At 35.7% G+C, this 20,751-nt stretch overlaps 1 protein-coding gene across 5 annotated transcripts in view; it reads left to right on the plus strand.

Moving 5' to 3' along the window:
- TWIST1 (twist family bHLH transcription factor 1) overlaps nt 1–20,751 on the plus strand; it is an 86,412-nt gene that overhangs the window by 53,295 nt on the left and 12,366 nt on the right. For 3 of the 5 annotated variants that reach the window (XR_014139306.1, XR_014139309.1, XR_014139310.1), the window contains one exon: nt 8,879–8,992. The exons of the other annotated variants lie outside the window; for them this stretch is intronic. The gene's annotated coding sequence lies outside the window, so the exon portion shown is untranslated. The remainder of the gene's footprint in view (nt 1–8,878; nt 8,993–20,751) is intronic. 5 annotated transcript variants of the gene reach the window in all.

Below are 20,751 nucleotides of genomic sequence, written 5' to 3' on the forward strand. Positions count from 1 at the left end.
TGGTGTCAGGAGCTTGTCGGAGCACTGTGGTGCTGTTCAGACCTCATTTCATGGGAGGACACTTTAGCTTGCTATCAGCAGGCAGACTCCAGTGTCAGCTCCCTCAAGGTTTTCCTCAGCTACAGAGGACTATCTGGGTTATAGCCACACTTTTCCCAAGGCAGCCCATATCCAATGGCTTGTAAAGGTGTGACTGTAAAGGCTTGACCATTTCAGCTCAATGCTGGATAATTCTGAAGGGCTGTTCTAATTTCAGATCTCCTTGTAGGGATGGCTGAAATTTTGTAGAGCCTACATCCAAGTTTGACTTCCCCTCTGGCCTGTTCTGCTATCTCCCTCTCCCTTCCACAGGTATAATCCCCTAAAATGTCATCTCAGCCTCTACTTCCAGAGAATCTAACCTGCAACAAGCGCAATACAAACTTGTTGCATTTCTGGGTTTCCGTATCTCTATTTGCTTCTTTTGTTGGATTGTTTGTGTTTAGTGGCTTCTGTTAGATACTACCATAATTCTTAGGAACTATTTTGCCTAAAGATGTCTGTCCTCTTTGAACCATGTAACAAATCCTGTTCTAAGACTAGACAGTTTTTGGTTCTACAGTGCTATTATTATCTGAAATGCACTAAGTAGGATCCGTGCCTATTGGCACTTACAAAGTAATTATCCACAAAGTTACTTAACTCATTTTTTAAAGAGATGGACTAAACTGCACTTTCAGGGGTAAATTTTTATGTATCCGAACTTCTAGAATTCGAGTAAAGCACTACATTTTAAATAATATTTTGTTATTTCTAATAATAAACTATTTTAAAAGAGCCAAGAATTAATGAATTAAACACCCAGCTAGAGAGCCCAGGGAAATAACAGAAAACTCCCAAAGAAAGTATAAATAATTAAAATAAATAAGAGCAGAAATTACTGAAATAGAACAGAGGTCAGCAACTGTAGCCTGTGGGCCAGTTGGCTGTTTTTGTAATAAAGTTTTATTGGAACATAGCCACACCAATTCATTTAGTATTGAACATGGTTGCTTTCATACCACAATGTCAGGGTTGAGTAGTTGTTATAGAGACCATATGGCCCACACAGTTGAAAATATTTACTATCTGACCTTTACAGAAATAGAAAATAATTATGATTCGGAGAAATAAAAAACAAAAGTTTGAATCTCTGAAAAGACATATACTGACAAACTTTTGTTGAGTCTGACTAAGAAAATGAGAGAAGGCATAAATAAGCATTGTTAGAAATGATAAAGGGGACATAAACAATGTATAGTAAGAGGAAATTATGAAGAAATGTTTGTCACTAAATGTGAAAACAGCAGCAGTGACAAATTCCTAAGAAGGTGTAACTAATTAAAACTGCTAAAATATAAGACATATGAATGGTCTTGATAACATTACAAGAAACTGAGTTGGTAGTTAAAATTTTTCCCAAATAGAAAACATTAGGTCCAGATGGTTTTCACAGTCAAGTTCTTAAGACACCAAAGAAACAAAAAAGCTGATATTATACATTTTTTTCCAGAGTCGAGAGAAATAGAAAACACTCCTCTATTCATCTTAAGTTGCTTAAGTAATTATATTCCCAAATGTAGATGAGGGCACAAGAAAGGAAAATTATAGCCAAATCTCACTTAGATAAACACACAAAAAATATATTCTGCAATTAAATATGACTATTTAATGAGATCTTAATTCCTACTTTACCATGGATTTTTTCCTAATTAAATCTACTCTTCTCTTTCTTAAAAAAAGAAAGATAAATGTAAAAACTTGATAAAATATTAGCCAAACCCCCCTCAATTTGTGTATATAAAATAACTCATGACGTAGGATTTATCATTAGAAAATCAATTACCTGCCATCATATTAAAACATGACAAGAGAAAGTCATATGATCATCTCAGTAGATGAATGTAAGAGTTAATTTTACCTGTTAACTTGATTGGGCCATGGGGTGCCCAGATATTTGGTCAAACATTACTCTGGGTGTTTCTGTGAGAGTGTTTTGGATGAGATTAACATTTAAATCATTAGACTGAGTAAAGCAGATGCTGTTCATAATGTCAGTGAGACTCATTCAATCTGCTGAAGTAAATAAAACAAAAGGCTGACCCTCTGCTGAGAAAGAGAGAATTCTCCTGACTGATGGCCTTCACACTGGAATATCTGCTCTTGCTTCCCAACATCAAACAGATACTGACTTTTCCCGTTTCTACAGCAGTCTGTCACCTTTCAGACTCATACTTGAACTGGGACATTGACTGCAAATTTTCGACTTGCCAGCCTTCATAAGTACATGAGCCAATTCTTATTCCCAGTTAATATATAATTTCAATTAGAAAGAACAGGTGTTGATGAGGATGCAGAGAAAGGGAACCCTCTTGCACTGTTGGTGGGAATGCAAACTGGTGCAGCCACTCTGGAGAACAGTATGGAAGTTCCTCAAAGTGTTAAAAATAGAACTACCCTACAATCTAGCAATTGCACTACTAGGTATTTACCCAAAGGATACAAACCAGCAATTGCATTTCCAGGTATTTACCCAAAGGATACAAAAATACAGATTTGAAGGGATACATGCCCCTTAATGTTTATGTCAGCATTATAAACAATAGCTAAACTATGGAGAGAGCCCAAATGTCCATCAACTGATGAAATGGATAAAGAAGATAAAGATATAGAAGATGTGATTATACATATATATATATATACATATATATACACACATACATTCTTGTGTGTGTGGGGGTGTGTGTGTGTGTGATGGAATACTACTCACCCATCAAAAAGAATGAAATCTTGCCATTTGCAATGACATGGATGGAGCTAGAGTATATTATGCTAAGCAAAATAAGTCAGTCAGAGAAAGACAAATACCATATGATCCCACTCATATGTGGAATTTAAGAAAGAAAACAGATGAACATATGGGAAGGGGAAAAGAAAAAAAGGAGAGAGGGAAAGAAACCATAAGAGACCCTTAGTGATAGAGAACAAACTGAGGCTTGATGGTGGGGAATGGGCTAGTTGGGGGATGGGTATTAGGAGAACACTTGTTTTGATGAGCACTGGGTGTTGTATGTAAGTGACGAATCACTGAATTCTACTCCAGAAACCAATATTGCACTGTATGTTAACTACCTAAAATTTAAATTAAAAATATGTAGTTTCAATTCAATTACAATAAAAACTTCAACAAACTTTTTATAGAACTTGACAAGTTGACACTAAAATTTATATGCAAGAGCAAATGACCAAGAAATGCTAAGATACAACTGAAGAAGGACAAATTGGTACGACTTGCTTCATAAGATATTAAAAGTTATTATGAAGCTATAGTAATTAAGATAATGTGATATTTGTGCTAGGGCTAGAAAAAAACAATGGAACAGATACATATACAATAGGAGAAATGCATAAGAATGTTTGCAACAGTTTTGTTCACACTAGCAAAAAATATGGAAACAAGGGTCCATCAATTTGATAATGAATGAATGAGATATATTTACATAATGGAATATTATATATACAGCAACTGAAAACGAACGAACTACTGAAACAAAACAATATGTAATGTCAGCAATATAATATTATATGAAGAAGTGTCAAAACTGCAAACATTTTATGCTTTTTACAAATTACAAAAAGAACTAAAATAAAGTATATCTTGAAGGGATATTTATGGATGCACTAAGTCTATAATAAAAAGTAAAACATGGGAAGAATGATAAACATAAGCTTCATGAAGATGGTTACCTTGGGTAGAAGAAGCCATACAAATGAAATGGTAGGCAAATTATATCATTAAATTAGGTAATTTTCAAGATCTTAACTTTTGTTTTGGGTGCTGGATTTTAGGTAAGGTAAATACACATACATAAATAGCTATATAAATAAAAGCAGACTGCAACGCTAAGAGCATGTTACATACTAAGGATTATGATTAAAATTTTACGAGTCCCAACAGATAAAAGATGAAAATAAAATTCTGATTTGATAGTGGAATCTCTAATAAAAGATCTCAGATTCCTTTTAGAAATGAATGCAAATCAAATTGAAATTACTAAAATGGATGCTATTTTTTGTTTATTGTTATGGTAAGTGTATATTGCCTATTATTTTATTAGAATGTAATTCTATAGCTTTAAATCCTAGATGCCACATATTTAGCATGGGCAAAAACTTATTCTGAAAAAAAAATGCACCTCAAATAAAAGAGATATTGAATCCATTTTTGATACACTTTCTTCACTAGGACGCTATACTCACTTAACTTTTGTCCACTTTGTTATTCCTTTTCAATCTCTTCTATTCTTTCCAACCTGAGAGAACCATTTGAAATTCACCATGATTAAATATTTGGTTCTCATCTATCTATACTTACTCCCTTGGTGTTTTCCTCCAAATGTATGATTTTATTTATTTATTTTTACAGACTTTATTTATTTATTTGAGAGAGAGAGAGCACGAGCTGGGGGAGGGGCACAGGGAGAGGGGCAAGCAGGCTCCCCACTGAGTGGGGAGCCCAACATGGGGCTCAATCCCATGACCCCGAGATCATGACCTGAGCTGAAGTCAGATGCTCAACCTACTGAGCCACCCAGGCACCCCCACCCCCACAAATGTATGATTTTAAATAGCATCCGTATTTTGGTGACTCCAAATTGTATACTCCTAACCCAGGCTTTTCTCCCAACTTTTACCAGTTCATGGGTGCCAGTTATTAAATATTCAGGAATTTTGCAAGCCATTTTTCAAATCTTTGGTAGCCCGAGATTAACCATAGTGGTAGTATTTTACCATGGAAATAAAACCTACCCTAATGAGCCCATTTAAAACTGCAATTTTCGGGGTGCCTGAGTGGCTCAGTCGTTAAGCGTCTGCCTTCAGCTCAGGTCATGATCCCAGGGTCCTGGGATCGAGCCCCGCATCGAGCCCCGCATGGGGCTCCCTGCTCAGCGGGAAGCCTGCTTCTCCCACTCCCCCTGCTTGTGTTCCCTCTCTTGCTGTGTCCCTCTCTGCCAAATAAATAAATAAAAATCTTTAAAAAATAGAATAAAATAAAACTGCGATTTTCATACTCTTCCTCCTTAACTCCTGATTCTCCTTATCCGATTCTATTTTCTTTTTCCTATAGCATTGCCACCTAATAGCTTACTGTTTAATATATTTGTTACCTTTATTATTTGTTGACTACCTCTGCAAGCTAGAATATAAGGTTTACTAGGGCAAGGTCTTTGATTAGTTTACTGTTATAGCCCAAGATACAGTATCTGACACATAGTAAAAACTAAATAAATATTTGTTGATTGAGTGAATGAAAGAAAAGACAAGGTGCTTTCTTTCACTGTGGGACAGGCATAAGTAAAAATTATAAGTAGCTCTCAATGTTTTTACATCGAAAACTTTAACTTGAATAAATGGCAAAGTGAAGGCAATGACTTTTCAAACTGCTTGAAAGCAGGTAGCTGCCCTGGCCTTGACCATTACAAAATTGTAAAGAATATTAGAGTTGAGATACAGCAAATTATACCTTATTTGTACATTTTTTTCATAGTTTCATTGCTGGGGTTTCCATCAGCAAAGACTGGACTAAGTATAATGTTCACTGCAGACAATTTCACTTAGAGGCAACTGAAAGAAAAATGTATGCGTACACACGTACATATCCAAAAATCCTATACTCCATTTAACAACCCTTTCTCTGAAATTATGTGTTTAGTTACTTTACTGTCTGAAGCACCTACTTTACAGTGGCTATGTATTTCCACTTAACACAGCATTTAATAGACTTCTGATTTTTTGGTCTTCCTAATGCGTAACTGAGCTTTCAAATGACTCCAGCATGTTGACCTGATAAGGGATATTTGAAAATGTAAAGAAATGACAAAATAAAAAAAAAGCACCTCATAAATAATGTAGTTATACAACTGTTTCTTGATCAGATGTCACTGAGATCTCTTATATGCTAGTGAAAGTGATTTTTCTTTGCAGTATGCTTTTAAATGTTCCCTTATTGGTCTCTCATGTACTCTCTAGTCAAAGAATAGCTTAAAGTCATTTTCATATTGTGACTTGGGATGCCAAAGCACTAAATTATACTCACTTAATTACATTTCCCTAGCTACAAATGATAATAAAAACAGATCAAGTTCATGTACTTTGCTTATGTTCTTCTCCAAGGTCAGGAAAACAAATAACAATTCATAAATATTAAGCATTATATTCATATTTTTTCTTTTGGGAAATAATATTTTATATAAACTAGAAGTTTTATATCAAACCAAACCAATGGGAGGAAACTCTTTTACAAAGATCAATGTTTATAAAGGTACCTTACCCTTATTTCCAGGCACTTTGAAATTCAATTAAATACCTAAAATGCCTTTCAAGAATCTTGAATATGTTTCTCAGAAATTGTTTTTTTTTTTAAATATAGAGAAGCTCCCCAAATTGTTATTTCTTTGGCTGATTACAATGTCTGTGGGGAAATATTATAGACTAATAAAGTGAAGCCTCGATTGGGAAGGGATTCGTGCAAATCAGATTGCATATCAGAAATAAGATTCAAAATGTTTTGTGATGAAGATACTAAAGTCGTGAACTCTCTCATAAATTTAACATTAACAATTTATAATCAGTCAGGGACCTTTGTTCAATGAGTCTCATGCTTACAGAATTCTACCACTCCAAGTTCTTTTTCAGATTACTCACAGTCATTTCTGCCAACATTACTATGGACTCTTTTCAAAATTATAGGTATTTATTGTTCTAAAGTGTATCATAAAATCTTAAATCAACCTGCTAGCCTAAAGTCCATGATATTTCATGACTTAAGCAAATACCCAGAGTTGCTGCAAGTCATTACTGTGGCCGCTCAAAATCCAAAGGCACTGAGCCTAGCTCAGGACTCAAGCTGGATGAGATGGAGCTTGCTGGTACCCAGTGGTAGGGTCAGCAAAGGTTTGAGGGCTTGTGAATTTTAGTTTGATAAATATATCAACAAAACTGTCTGCCAGTTATTATTGTGAGGGTCGTGTTCTGAGACATTTTATCAGTTAGCAATATATTCTGCTGCAAATAAGTGAAAATCTACAGCATAAAAATCATGGGCGTTTCTTTCCCTCTGTAACATGAAAGTCAGCAGTAAGCTGTCCAAGGCTGATGCAGATGCTCAACAACACTGTCCGGGATGCAAGCTTTTGTACATTGCTGTACTTAGCATGCTTTCATCCTCCTGCTTGTCATTTCTTGGTCACAACACGACTGACGCATCTGCAAGCATTATGTCCACAATCCAGGCAAGAAGAAACTAAGAGGGTCAAAGATCTATGCCAGCCATGTCCACTCCTTTTTGTTGGGAAAGAAAAAGCCTTTCTAGAAGCTCAGCCCAGCAGACTTATTCTTACAGCTTGTTGGCTAGAAGTAAGTTGCATGACTACTTCCAGATCAATAAGTGATCAAGGAGAATCAGACAACTACAATGGTTTAGACCAAAGGAGATTTTCTTCCTGGTTTAGACTAAAAGTCTCTGAGATCAAGGTACTGCAGGCATCACCTGAACAACCTACTATTCTGTCAGTGGGCAAAGGTTATTGGATATTGTATAGGCAATGGACACATACTTTCATACCCACAGTTCTGCCTTATTCTTCCTCAAATTAAATCACTAGCATTAGCAAATAGCACACAAAGCCAAAGTACAAAGTACAGCAGGGGTTGGCTGAGAACATGCTTAGGCATCCACTTTCATTTGCTCCCTAGGTTTTAGGTATAAAGTGTTCTAAATGACATTTGGATTTATTAATAAGTTGATTTGTAAGTATGCTTCAATTCCATTGTATAAATGAAGTACAATATTCAAGACCTTGGCTTAGATTCTCAGTTCTGACATTTATTAGCTATGGGGCTCTTTGAGGCATATTAACTAAACCTTAGTGTTCTCATTTGTAAAACAGGAATATTATAATTTATTTTGGGAACCTATATCAGAGTGTGATTATAAGGATAAAAATCTTTAATTGCAAAAATGCCACAGAGTCTGTCACTGCCAATAAATGTTTGCAGTGAGTATTGCTCAGTTATTAGTATTCCTATGTTCAGGACTTATTGAATGACTAAAGTGACCCCAACTTACCATTCACTGTGTAATATTTAAGGTGGGAGGAGTGGGGAGAAGCCATAGTATATCCATTTCAGAAATTCTGGCCTCAGTTAAGTTTGTAACTGTACTTACTAATTTTTTAAATATTAGCCTATTGCTCACTTATCATGTAATTACAAAACTTAAGACCAAATAAACACTTCTCAACAAATTGGGGACCTCATTAGGAAGCAGGGGTATTCCAGGAGGTTTTAAAGGCTAGAGGAAAGTGGGATTTTCTTGGATAATCTACCAAGGCAATTGCAATGTAAATTGCATTTTAAAATTTAATGTGAAAACAAATAAATAAAAATAAATAAATAAATTTATATATGTAAATCAAAGTCTGAGCTATTGCCTATAAAGAAAAAGTCCATTTTTAAAGATATTTTTAAGGCAGTCATGTTAAACCTAGAGCAGATGCCACCCTCAGCCCATTAAACAAGTCACCAGATAGCTTCATTTCTAAGTTAGCATAGCAGAAATTATGACTGTTCGCCACAATAAAAGCAAATCACATAAACTTATCACAGATAAAAAATAAAAAGAAAAAATAAAATTCTTCAGAGAGCAAAAGGAATTATATATGAAGCACAGAGAGCCTTGCAGGAATTCAAATTGAGTGACTGAGAGAGTATAAGCATTGCCCATAGCTCTGTCAGTTTCTCAGCCTGCTTTTTAAATATGGTAAAAATAACCCTCCCAACTAATCATGTCTTGCCACAGGGATTTCACTCAATACCACCAAAGATCATTGAGAGGAGAGCCTAAGACAACCAACAAACCATCCAAGCTTTATTGAACATCTATGTATAAGACACTATGCAAAGGTTGTTGAGGGTAAGTTTTATATTTGGTCATTTATTAAAATTTATTAACTAAAGTTAGTACTGAAAACTGCTAATTGCCTTCTCTCTTTGATGCTAAAAATGTAAAATCTGTTATAGTTTTTATACAAATTTTCCAAGGGATTAAGAAAGGAAAACATTTGAAGTTACAGAACATTCCAAAGAGTGGAAGACAGCTTGCTTGGATTTTCTCTAGAACTTGAAAAATCTAATTATTACATGTGGGAAAAGACATGTGGGAATAGTATGACAGGGCTTCCCTATGTTCACTACTTAGACAAAATATACATCTTTATATAAAATGTGTTCCTTTCTATAAAATATGTTCCTTTCCTATTCTCCCCAATGTTCATATAATTTCTGTGTTCCTAGTTGAAAATCTTTCAACTTGTCTCCATCATTCTGGATAAGAGTTCCTAGTTCATAATCCAGTTCTTTTGTATAGTTTTACTAACATTCATTATGTCAAGAGAAGTTATTACTGCTTTCCTTTCTGTGACATCATCTTCCTCCAAGTTGGCCTCTCTAAACCAACACTTTGCAAATCCTTTTGTGGTAGAGTGCTAACAATTTGGGCTTACTCTAGTCAAAAATTGGTCTTCTAAACCTTCCATATTCAGCAGTTATTGCCTTCCCCACCCAGCACCCTGAGTAACCAACCATTCTGTCAGTCATTCCTGTCTTCCAACATGCTTTCTTACCTCTTCTTTTTTCATCCTCAAACGACAACATCAAATTTCTTTCAGTGTTGGGGCGCCTGGGTGGCTCAGTTGATTAAGCATTCGACTCTTGGTTTTGGCTCAGGTCATGATCTCAGCGTTGTGAGATCGAATCCTGTGTTGGGCTCTGCACTCCGTGGAGTCTACTTGACCCTCTCCCTCTGCTCCTCCCCACACTCTCACTCTCTCTAAAAAAAACAAATAAAATCTTTTAAAAAATTTCTTTCAGTGTTAACAGCCAGTGCCTCAAATGTCTATCTGTCTTTTATGATAGCACCTGCTAGATCTGAGAACCTGAAGGTCTAATGAGAGCATGTTGGAGAATTTTCCCATAGAAGCATAGGCTCTTTTCTCTGAGGTAACACAAGGATATATACAGGGTCCTATAGAGACCATGTCTTTTCCCTTGTCCAACCCAGCGAATAATCCCCTATTAAGAAATACTTAATACCCTATTAAGTAGTACTTAATTTTCTGAATTCTTATTGACCTAATCATAAGCTGTAGCTTCTTTTTTCTTATCTTCCATATGTAAAATTTTATGTAATTTCTTTCCCTTTTCTTCTTATCAATTTGCCATAGCTTAAACATGAATTATCCATGTACTGTATGCTTAGAAGGCCACTGAGCTTTGAAATGGCAGTAGGGATAAACAATCCCCTGGTGGCAAAAAGTTGTATTCCCAACTCCAAAAAAAAAAAAAAGTAAAGTCAATATTCAAGAAGGATGTGAATTATTTATCTGTTTCCTACTCATATTCTAATTAGTTTCCAGTACTATTATTGAATTAACATGCATTTAATAAAGGTGTTTTAAACATCAATTATCACAACCAGAAGTAGACCAACATTGGGGTGTCCTATACTAATTACTGAGGACCACTTCAAATTGATTTAAACCATTTCAAGATTTTGTTTTAATATTTTATTTGATTTACATTATTTAGCATTTTATTTAATATTTTAATTTAACATTTTAAAACATTAAGGGAGTTTGAGGTAAACCAATTTTCTATTAACAAATCTTATCTTCATAATTAGGAATGTATTACTTAGAATACAAAACGATATTTCAAATTTGAGAATATTTGAGATTTTTTCTTTTTTTTTTGAGTTTTTTTTTTATTATGTTATGTTAATCACCATACAGTACATCATTAGTTTTTGATGTAGTGTTCCATGATTCATTGTTTGCGTAAAACACCCAGTGCTCCATTCAGTACATGCCCTCTTTAATACCCACCACCAGGCTAACCCATCCCCCCACCCCCTCCCCTCTAGAACCCTCAGTTTGTTTCTCAGAGTCCATAGTCTCTCATGGTTCGTCTCCCCCTCCGATTTCCCCCCTTCATTCTTCCCTTCCTGAGATCATTTTCATTTCACAAGTTTTCCATCACTCATCATCATATAGCATCAGTCACTCACACTCACTAAAGATAGAGGTAATGTTTAAATTTTCTTTCCCACCAACTGCTCCAGCCCCAGCTTCCACAGAGCCACGGCATATGCTATTTTTCCTCTTTTTTAAAAAAATGATTTTCTGAACTAAATATATTTTTCAGAGACAAATTAAATGGTTTCCATGTTCAAATAAAAATATAAATCACCTGTTCCTGGTTACCTGGCCTGAGGCTACCGACTGCAGGAAACTATGGCTTTGTTGGTTGCGGGAATTAGGACCTATAGCAAGTGGCACCACATAACCTACGTGTATCTGTGGCAAAATTTTTCAATAGAGACAGGAGAGGGAGGGTAATGAGTGTGTTTTATTTCTACTCTGGGGTGCTATCTGTTTCAGGGAAATCAGGGCCAATTGACCTTTTGCCAGTTATGTAAGAAATCCCATGTGGAAATCTGTGTTAGCTGGCATCATATTACTGTTTTTTCCAGTGATATTTTAGTACCTTTTATAGTTGGCTTCCAAAGCAGCTGCCTAGTTAGACTACCCCTTAATATGATTCGGCTCACAACAATCGTAGTTATCGAATTAACATTCCGGACAGTACTTCCTTCTAAGGGCAGGAAAACCCCACTGTGGCAACTGCCAAGGGCAGAAGCTCTTTGTAAAGAAACCCCCAGCTAATACGCAGTGGTGTTATATCTATCATACATTAATCTGCACAGGCTTCACAACTTCTTAGAGCCTTGGAAATCAAGACTGCTGCTTTTTGTGTGGTTGGCTTCAAATGAAATCATTCAGTAGATCATAGATTTCCCCCACTGTATATGAATAGATGAGTATGAGGATTTTTTTTTTCTACTAAAAATTCTTGATTCAGTGCAGATGAACAGGAAGAAAAGAGATTCCATTTTCTACTGGAAGAAAGGTTATTAATCATAGCAAAGAGTAACATATAGCTCCTCCTTTTGAAGATTTTTCTACAGTCATGCTATAAAGCAGGTTTGTTCTTAGCTCTTTCAGCCTTCTTTTCTAAAGTGTCTTCTGCTCTCCTGGTGTTTTCCTTCAAGTGTTCTAGGTATTTCTGCCTTCTAAGTTCTGTTTGCACACAATAGCCCTGTGGGTAGATGAGTTTAAATTTAGTGCACAGTTTTCTTAAGGTTATTTGTATTTTTCCTTATGAAGTTAAAAACTTTCCTTATTTTAAATACACTGTCTGCTGTATGATTGCAAGTAAATTTAGGGCAGAGGGCTGAATAGTTCTGATGATACAGTTTAGGAATGACTTTGGCATAGAGTCCTATATAAGAGTTTACCAGACTTGAACATCAGATCCTTACCATAGCCTCCAATGCGGAAACCAGGTTTAGAGAAATGCTGAGGCAAAGCAAAATGGTTTAAAATTTGGTGATATATTTGAGAATACAAAAGGAATCTTAGTCCTTCCTACCAGATATGCCAATGACTTTGCAAAGATTGTTGTGTGGGGCACAGACTATTGATAGTGATACTTTTGATTAGGAATGTTGGAGGCACTCTCCTGGCCCCATTATTGATAGCAAGCCTTGCAGACACTTACCCCCACTGGGGCTAATGTTGTGATTGGACCAATCTTGTGCTTCTTACTATGACTGCAGGACATACTTCAGCAAAAACCAGTAGGATACTTCAAAGAACAAGATTTATTACTCACAAGGGAATAAGGGATTTATTATCCTCCAGGGAGGGTACCTGGCATGTCTATGGGCCATATAGCAAGGTCATGAGTTAGGGTGCAGTTTTGGGGCTCTTCTTTTATTAGGGTCTGAGATTGGGATGTCTAAGCTTTTGCAAGCTCACTCTTTATTGACTAAAGCACGAGAGCAGAAATTGGGGAGCAGGAAGGAAGAAATGAGGTCACTCAAGTGGTCTAGGTTGCCAGGATTTTGTGAAAGGACCTTCAGGGCAGGGAGGGGGTGGGGAGCTAATTCGTTATCTGGTTGTTTTGTTAGTAGCTGTGTCATACAGCTGGCAATATGTCTATTTAAGATAGGTATCTTTTGCAATGGGTGCTTCAGCAATCAAATGCTTAATGTTTAGCATTTAAATACTATAATCAAAAAGCCTAACGTCAAGCACCACACTACACTAGAAGGATGCTTGCTTTATTTATTTTCACAGCGTTATGTACAAAGAACTTTGTAATGTTTATATGCATTTTGTGTAAAACAACGGTGCAATAAACAATAATACTGTTTTTTGTGAATACCGGAAATAAAATATTTACACTATCACCTTCAGAACTCTTAGTCCAGCATCTTACATATGGACATGAAATTCACTTGGAAGAGTGAAGCCAAAAGTTAATTATTATGTTAATGAGCTATTGCTGCCAAGTTTCTTCCAAATGTGTCCACCCAGTTTCTCACTCATTGTAAAGAGTTCTTCATCTCTGAAATTTTCCCAAAAGTTTTAGGAGAAATTTAGAATATGTTTATATTGTGATAAAATATATACGATCTAAAATTTACCACTTTAACAACTTTTAAGTGTATAGTTCTGTGACATTAAGAGTATTCACATTGTCATGCAACCACCACCACTGTCCACCTCCAGAATTTTTTTACCTTCTCCAACTGAAACCTGTACCCTCTCAACACTAACTTAGCCCTCTCTCCAGCCCCTGGAAACCACCATTCTACCTTTGTCTCTAAGAATTTGACCACTCTAGGAAGCTCATATATGGGATCATATATTTGTCTTTTTGTGACTGGCTTATTTCACTTAGCAAAATGTCTTCAGGTTTCATCCACATTGTAGCATGTGTCAAAATTTCATTTCTTTTAGGCTGAATTATAGTCTATTGTATGGCTATACAACGTTTTGCTTATCCATTTTCTGTCAATGGACACTTGGGTTTCTTCCACCTTTTGGCTGTTGCAAATAATGTGTCTATGAACATGGGTGTACCAGTATCTCTTTGAGACCTTTCAATTCTCCTGGGTATATACGCAGAAGTGGAATTACTGTATCATCTGATAATTCTATGTTTAATTTTTGAAGAATTGCCAAGCTGTTTTCCATAGTGGCGGTACTATTTTACATTCCCATCAGTAATGCACAAGGCTTCCAATTTCTCCTCATCCTTGCCAACTCTTGTTATTATCTGTTTGGTTTTTTTTATAACAGCCATCCTAATGGGTGTGAAGTAGCATCTCTTCTTGGTTTTCATTTGCGTTTCTCTGATGACTAGTGATGTTCAACATCTTCCATGTGCTTATTGGTCATTTGTATATCTTCTTCAGAAAAATGTCTGTTCAAGTCTTTCGCCCATTTTAAAATCAGGTTGTTTGTTTGTTTGTTTTTTGGTTCTTGAGTTGTGGGATACTTTATTCAGGATATTAGTTCCATATCAGACACACGAGTTGCAGATGTTCTCTCCCATTCCATGGTGTTTTTTTGTTTGGTTTGGTTTTTTTTACTCTGCTGATAATGTCCCTTGATGAGCAAAAGTTTTTAATTTTGATAAAGTTCATCTTAACAATTTTTTCTCTTGTTGTCTGTGATTTTAGTACCATATCCAATAAATCATTGTCAAATCCAACATTACAAAGATTTTCCTTTTGTTCTCTTCTAAGAGTTTTATAGGTTAAGCTCTTATGTTTAGGTCTTTATCCATTTTGAGTTTATTTTCATATATGATGTATGGTAAGGGTCCAACTTTATTTATTTTTTATTTTTTTCATTTTGGTAGCACACGTTTATTTGATTCAGCCACATTCTATAAGGTAAATTGAAGCTAATAATCGTGTGTTACTTTCTAGCATTTAATTTTTTTTTATTATGTTACATTAGTCACCATACCGTGGCTATCCAATTTTCCTGGTACCTTTTGTTGGAAATATTGTCCCTTCTCTGTTGAATGGTATTATACCCTTGTCAAAGATCAATTGTCCAAATATATGCAGATTTAGTTCTGGGCTCACTGTCCTCTTCCATTGATCTATATGTCTGATATCATGCCTGTACCACAGTGTTTTAATTACCATAACTTTGTAGTAAGTTTTGATTTCAGAAAATGTTAAACTTTCAACTTTTTTTTTTCCAAGATAGTTTTGTCTATTCAAGATCCCCTGAAATTCCACAGGAATTTCAGGATGGATTTTTCTGTAAAAAAGTCATTAGGACTTGATAGGAATTGCATTGAGTGTGTAGATTGCTGTAGGTATTATTGACATCTTAACAAAATATTAAGTCCAATCCATGAACACTGGCTGTCTTTCCTTTCCTAGGACATTTTATTTGTGTGTTCATTAATTCCTTCCAGAAATGTTTGGTAGTTTTCAGTGTACACAAATCTTTCATTTTCTTGGTTAAGTTTATTCCTATGCATTTTATTCTTTCTGATGCTCTTGTAAGTAAAATTATTTTTTAAAATGTTGTTTTAAATTGTTCATTGTTAGCGTATATAACACAACTGATTTTTGTTTGTCCTTTATCTGTGCTAAATTTGCTTATTAGGTCTAACAGATATTGTGGAACCTTTAGGGTTTTTTTTTTTTTTTAAAGATTTATTTATTTGAGAGAGAGAGTGAGAGAGAGAGAGCACAAGAGGGGGGGAGCGGGAGAGGGAGAAGCAGACTCCCCGCTGAGCAGGGAGCCCGATGCGGGACTCGATCCGGGGACTCCAGGATCACGACCCGAGCCGAAGGCAGTCGCCCAAACCAACTGAGCCACCCAGGCGCCCCGAACCTTTAGGGTTTTCTACATATAAGATCATGTCATCGGTGACCAGATATAATTTTAATATCTTCCTTTCCAATCTGGGTGTCTTTATTTCTTTTTCTTGCCTAGTTGCTGTGGCTAGTATTTCCAATAAAATGTTGAATCAAAGTGGTGAAAGTGGGTATCTTTGTTCCTGATTTAAGAAGAAAAGCTTTCAGTCTTTAACCACTGAATAATGTGGTGATTAATTTTATGTGTCATCTTGACTGGGCTACATGGTGCCTAGACATTTTGTCAATCATTATTCTGGAGTGTTTGTGAGGATGTTTCTAATTAACACATGAATCAATAGACTGAAAAACTCAGGTTGTCCTCCCTAATTTGGGTGGGCCTTATCAAATCAGTTGAAGGCCTAACTAGAACAAAAATGCTGACCCTCCCATGAATGAGGGGCATTTCTTCTGCCTCACTGCCTTCACGTGGGGACATCAGTTTTTCCCTGCCTTCAGACCTAAGCTGAAACATTGGCTTTTTCTGGGTTTAGAACCTACTACCTCTTACACTGGAATAACACCATTGTCTCTCTTAGGACTCCAGCTTGCCAAATGCAGATCTCAGGGTTTGTCAGCTTCCACAATCCTGTCAGTAAATTATTTATAATATTTTTATATGTATATATCCTATTGGTTCTGTTTTTCTGGAGAAACCTAGTGACTAATGCCAGTATGATGTTGGCTGTTGGTTTTCAAATATGGTCTTTATTATGTTGAAGTAGGTCACTTCTCTTCCTAGTTTGTTAAAATTTTATTGTGAAGGATGTTGAATTTTGTCAACTTCATTTTCTATATGAATAGAGATGAACATGTGGGTTTTCTTTTCATTTGGTTAATGTGGTATAATACATTGGTTGATTTTTGTAAGTTAAACTATCCTTGTATTCCAGGAATAGATCCCACTTGGTCATAATGTATAATCCTTTTAATGCTGTTGAATTTTGTTTGCTAATATTTTGTTGAAGATTTTTACGTCAATATTCAAAGGGAATATTTGTTCATAGTTTCCTTTTAGCATCTTTGTCTGGCTTTGATATCAGGCTGATGCTGGCCTCACAAAATGAGTTAGGAAGTGCTCCCTCCCCTTCATTGGTTTGGAAGAGACAGAGAAGGAGAGGTGTTCTTTAAATGTTTGTTATAATTCATTACTGTAGCCATTTGTTCTTGGGTAGAACACCTTATTGTTAGAAGGGTTCTGATTGTTGATTCACTCTCCTTATTAGTTATAGGCCTATTCAGATTTTCTATTTCTTCATGATTCAGTCTTGGTACATTGTATTTTTAGAATCTTCTCCATTACTTATAGGCTATCCAATTTGTTTGAGTACAATTGTTCACAATACTCTGTTATAATCCTTTTTACTTCTATAAAATTGGTAGTAGTATCCCTTCTTCTTTTCTGATTTTAGTTTTTTTGGGTCTTCTCTCTTTTTTCCTTAGTCAATCTATGTTAAGGTTTATCAATTTTGTTGATTTTTTCAAAGAATAAATCATGTTTGATCATGTTTGTTTTCTCTGTTGTTTTCCTATTCTCTCTTCTATTTATCTCTGCTCTTATCTTTATTATTTCCTTCTTTCTGCAAGCTTTGGATTTAGTTTGTTCTTCTTTTACTTTTTGTTCCTTAAGGTATAAAGTTAAGTTGTTGATTTCAGACCTTTCTTCTTTTTTTTAAAGATTTAATTAATTTATTTGAGAGAGAGAGAGTGTCCGTGAGTGGGAGGGAGAGGGAGAGAGAATCGGAAGCAGACTCCTCACTGAGTTCAGGGCCCAAGGTGGGGCTCCATCCCATGACTGCAAGATCATGACCTGAGCCGAAACCAAGAGTCGGACGCTTAACCGACTGAGCCATCCAGGTGCCCTAAGACCTTTCTTCCTTTTTAATGGAAATATTTAAACTATAAATTTCCCTTTTAGCTCTGCTTTAACTGCATCCCATAAGTTTTCATGTTATTTTTGCTTTATATATTTACATGCTCTGATGTTTCATGCATGATATTTGTAATTGTTATATCTTCCAGGTGAATTGACCACTTTATCAGTATATAATGTTCTTTATCTTGTGACACTTTTTGACTTAAACTCTATTTTTTTCTGATAAAAATATAGCCATCTCTGCCCTCTTTAGGTTGCTATTTACATGAGATATCTTTTCCTATCATTTCACTTTCAGCCTATGTGTGTCCTTAAATCTAAAATGTGTCCCTTTAGTTGAAGATGACACAAACAAATGGAAAGATATTTCATGCTCATGGATTGAAAGAATTAATATTGTTAAAATGTCCATACAACCCAAAGCAATGTACACATTCAATGCAATCCCTATTCAAATATCAACAGTGTTTTCCATAGAACTAGAATAAATAATACTAAAATTTGTATGGAACCACAAAAGTCCCTAAATAGCCAAAGCAATCTTGAGAAAGAATAAAGCTGGAGGTATCACAATCTCAGATTTCAAGATAGACTACAAAGCTGTAGTAATCAAAACAGTATGGTACTCGCACAAAAAACAGATGCATAGATCAATGGAACAGAATAAAAAGCCCAGAAATAAATCCATGCTTGTATGGTCAATTAGTCTATGAGAAAGGAGGCAAGAATATTCAATGCAGAAAAGGTAGGCTTTTCAATAAATAGTTTTGGGAAAACTGTGCAGCTATATGCAAAAGAATGAAACTGGACCACTTTCTTAGACTATACACAAAAATAAACTCAAAATGGATTAAAGACCTAAAAGTGAGACTTGAAACTATAAGACTACTAGAAGAAAGGCAGTAATTTCTTCGACAATGATCTTAGCAACATTTTTCTAGATATGTCTCTTTAGGCAAGGGAAACAAAAGAAAAAATAAACTATTGGGACTACACCAGAATAAAAAACTTTTGCATAAGGAAATCTTCCACAAAGTGAAAAGACATCCTACTGAATGGGAGAAGATATTCACAAATGATATATCAGATAAAGGGTTAATATCCAAAATATATAAAAATACCTATCCAACTAAAAGCCAAAAAACCACAAATAATCTGATTAAAAAATGGGCAGAGGACCTGAATAGACATTTTTCCAAAGAAGACATTCAGATGGCCAACAGACACATGAAAAGATGCTCAGCACAGTAATCACCAGGGAAATGAAAATCAGAAGCACAATGAGATGTCACCTTACACCTGTCAGGATGGCTAGAATCAAAAAGACAAGAAATAACAAGTGTTGGAGAGGATGTAGAGAAAAAGAAATGGCTTGTGCACTATTGGTGGGATTGCAAATTGATACAGCCACTGTGGAAAACAGTATGGAGGTTCCTCAAAAAATTAAAAATGGAAATACCATATGATCCAGTAATTCCACTACTGGGTATTTACCCAAAGAAAACAAAAACACTAATTTGAAAAGATAAATGCATCCTTATGTTTATTGCAGCATTATTTACAACAGCCAAGATATGAAACCAACCCAAGTGTCCATAGGTAGATGAATAAAGATGTGATATATATATAATGGAATATTACTCAGTCATAAAAGGATGATATATATATCATATATGTGTGTATATATATATATATATATGGTGGAAAATTACTCAGTCATAAAAATATTAGTCCATTTGTGACATTGATGGACCTAGAGGGTATTATACCAGATGAAATCAGTCAGAGGAAGACAAATACCATATGATTTCACTTATATATAAAATCTAAAAAACAAAAAACAAAAAGCAGAAACAGACCCATAAATACAGAGAACAAACTGATGGCTGCCATGGGGCGCGGGTTGTGGGGATGGGCAAAATGAGTGAAGTGGTGGGGGGTGAGAGATTAAAAAGTCATGGGGGTGAAAGGTACAGTGTAGGGAATTTAGTCAATGGTATAATAGTGTTATATGGTAACAGATGGTAGCTACACTTGTGATAAGCATAGCATAGACTTGTCAAATCACTATGTTGTACACCTAAAACTAATGTAACATTGTGTGTCAACTATACTTCAACTAATTTTTTTTTAAATAAAATAAAATGTGTCTCTTATAGACAGCTCATAGCTGGATCCTGTTTTTTTTAACCCATTCCACCAATGTATATCTTTTGATTGGGGAGTTTAATCCTTTTACATTGCCAGAACTTTACAATTTCCACTGTGCTCTTTCCAGCCCAAGGGAGGGAACTAGGAATTGGCCCTGTTATGGACTGAATGTGCCCCTCTCCCTAATTCATATGTTGAATTCCTAACCCCCAAAACATGGTGTTAGGAGTTGGAACTTTTGGGAGGTAATTAGGTTTAGATTATATAGGTCATATAGGTGGAGACTTCATGATAGAATTAGTGCTTTTTTTTTTTTTTAAAGATTTTATTTATTTATTTGACAGAGAGAGACACAGCGAGAGAGGGAACACAAGCAGGGAGAGTGGGAGAGGGAGAAGCAGGCTTCCCACTGAGCAGGGAGCCCCATGTGGGGCTCGATCCCAGGACCCTGGGATCATGACCTGAGCCGAAGGCAGACGCTTAACAAGAATTAGTGCTCTTTTAAGAAAAAGAAGAAACAGCAGAGCTTCCTCTATCCATCGTATGAGGATATAGTAAGAAGGCAGCCACCTTCAAGTCAGGAAGAAGGACCTAAACAAAACCCAATTATTCTGGTGACCTGTTCTCAGACTTCTCAGCCTCCAGAATTGTGAGAAATAAATGTCTGTTTTTTAAGCCACCCAGTCTATAGTATTTTGTTATAGCAGTCTGAGCAGACTAAGACAAGCCACTTCCTCCTGACCTGCAGAGAATTGTGCAAGGATGTGAAGGGGCTGAGGCAAAGGTGAATAGAAGCACCAGGAAATTTACTACCATTCTGTGGCTTTTTTCTTGATTGGGCACTGGCTTAGTT

This window comes from Leptonychotes weddellii, chromosome 12 (assembly GCF_054177405.1).
Source record: "Leptonychotes weddellii isolate Sample4059 chromosome 12, ASM5417740v2, whole genome shotgun sequence".
Classification (NCBI taxonomy): domain Eukaryota; kingdom Metazoa; phylum Chordata; class Mammalia; order Carnivora; family Phocidae; genus Leptonychotes; species Leptonychotes weddellii.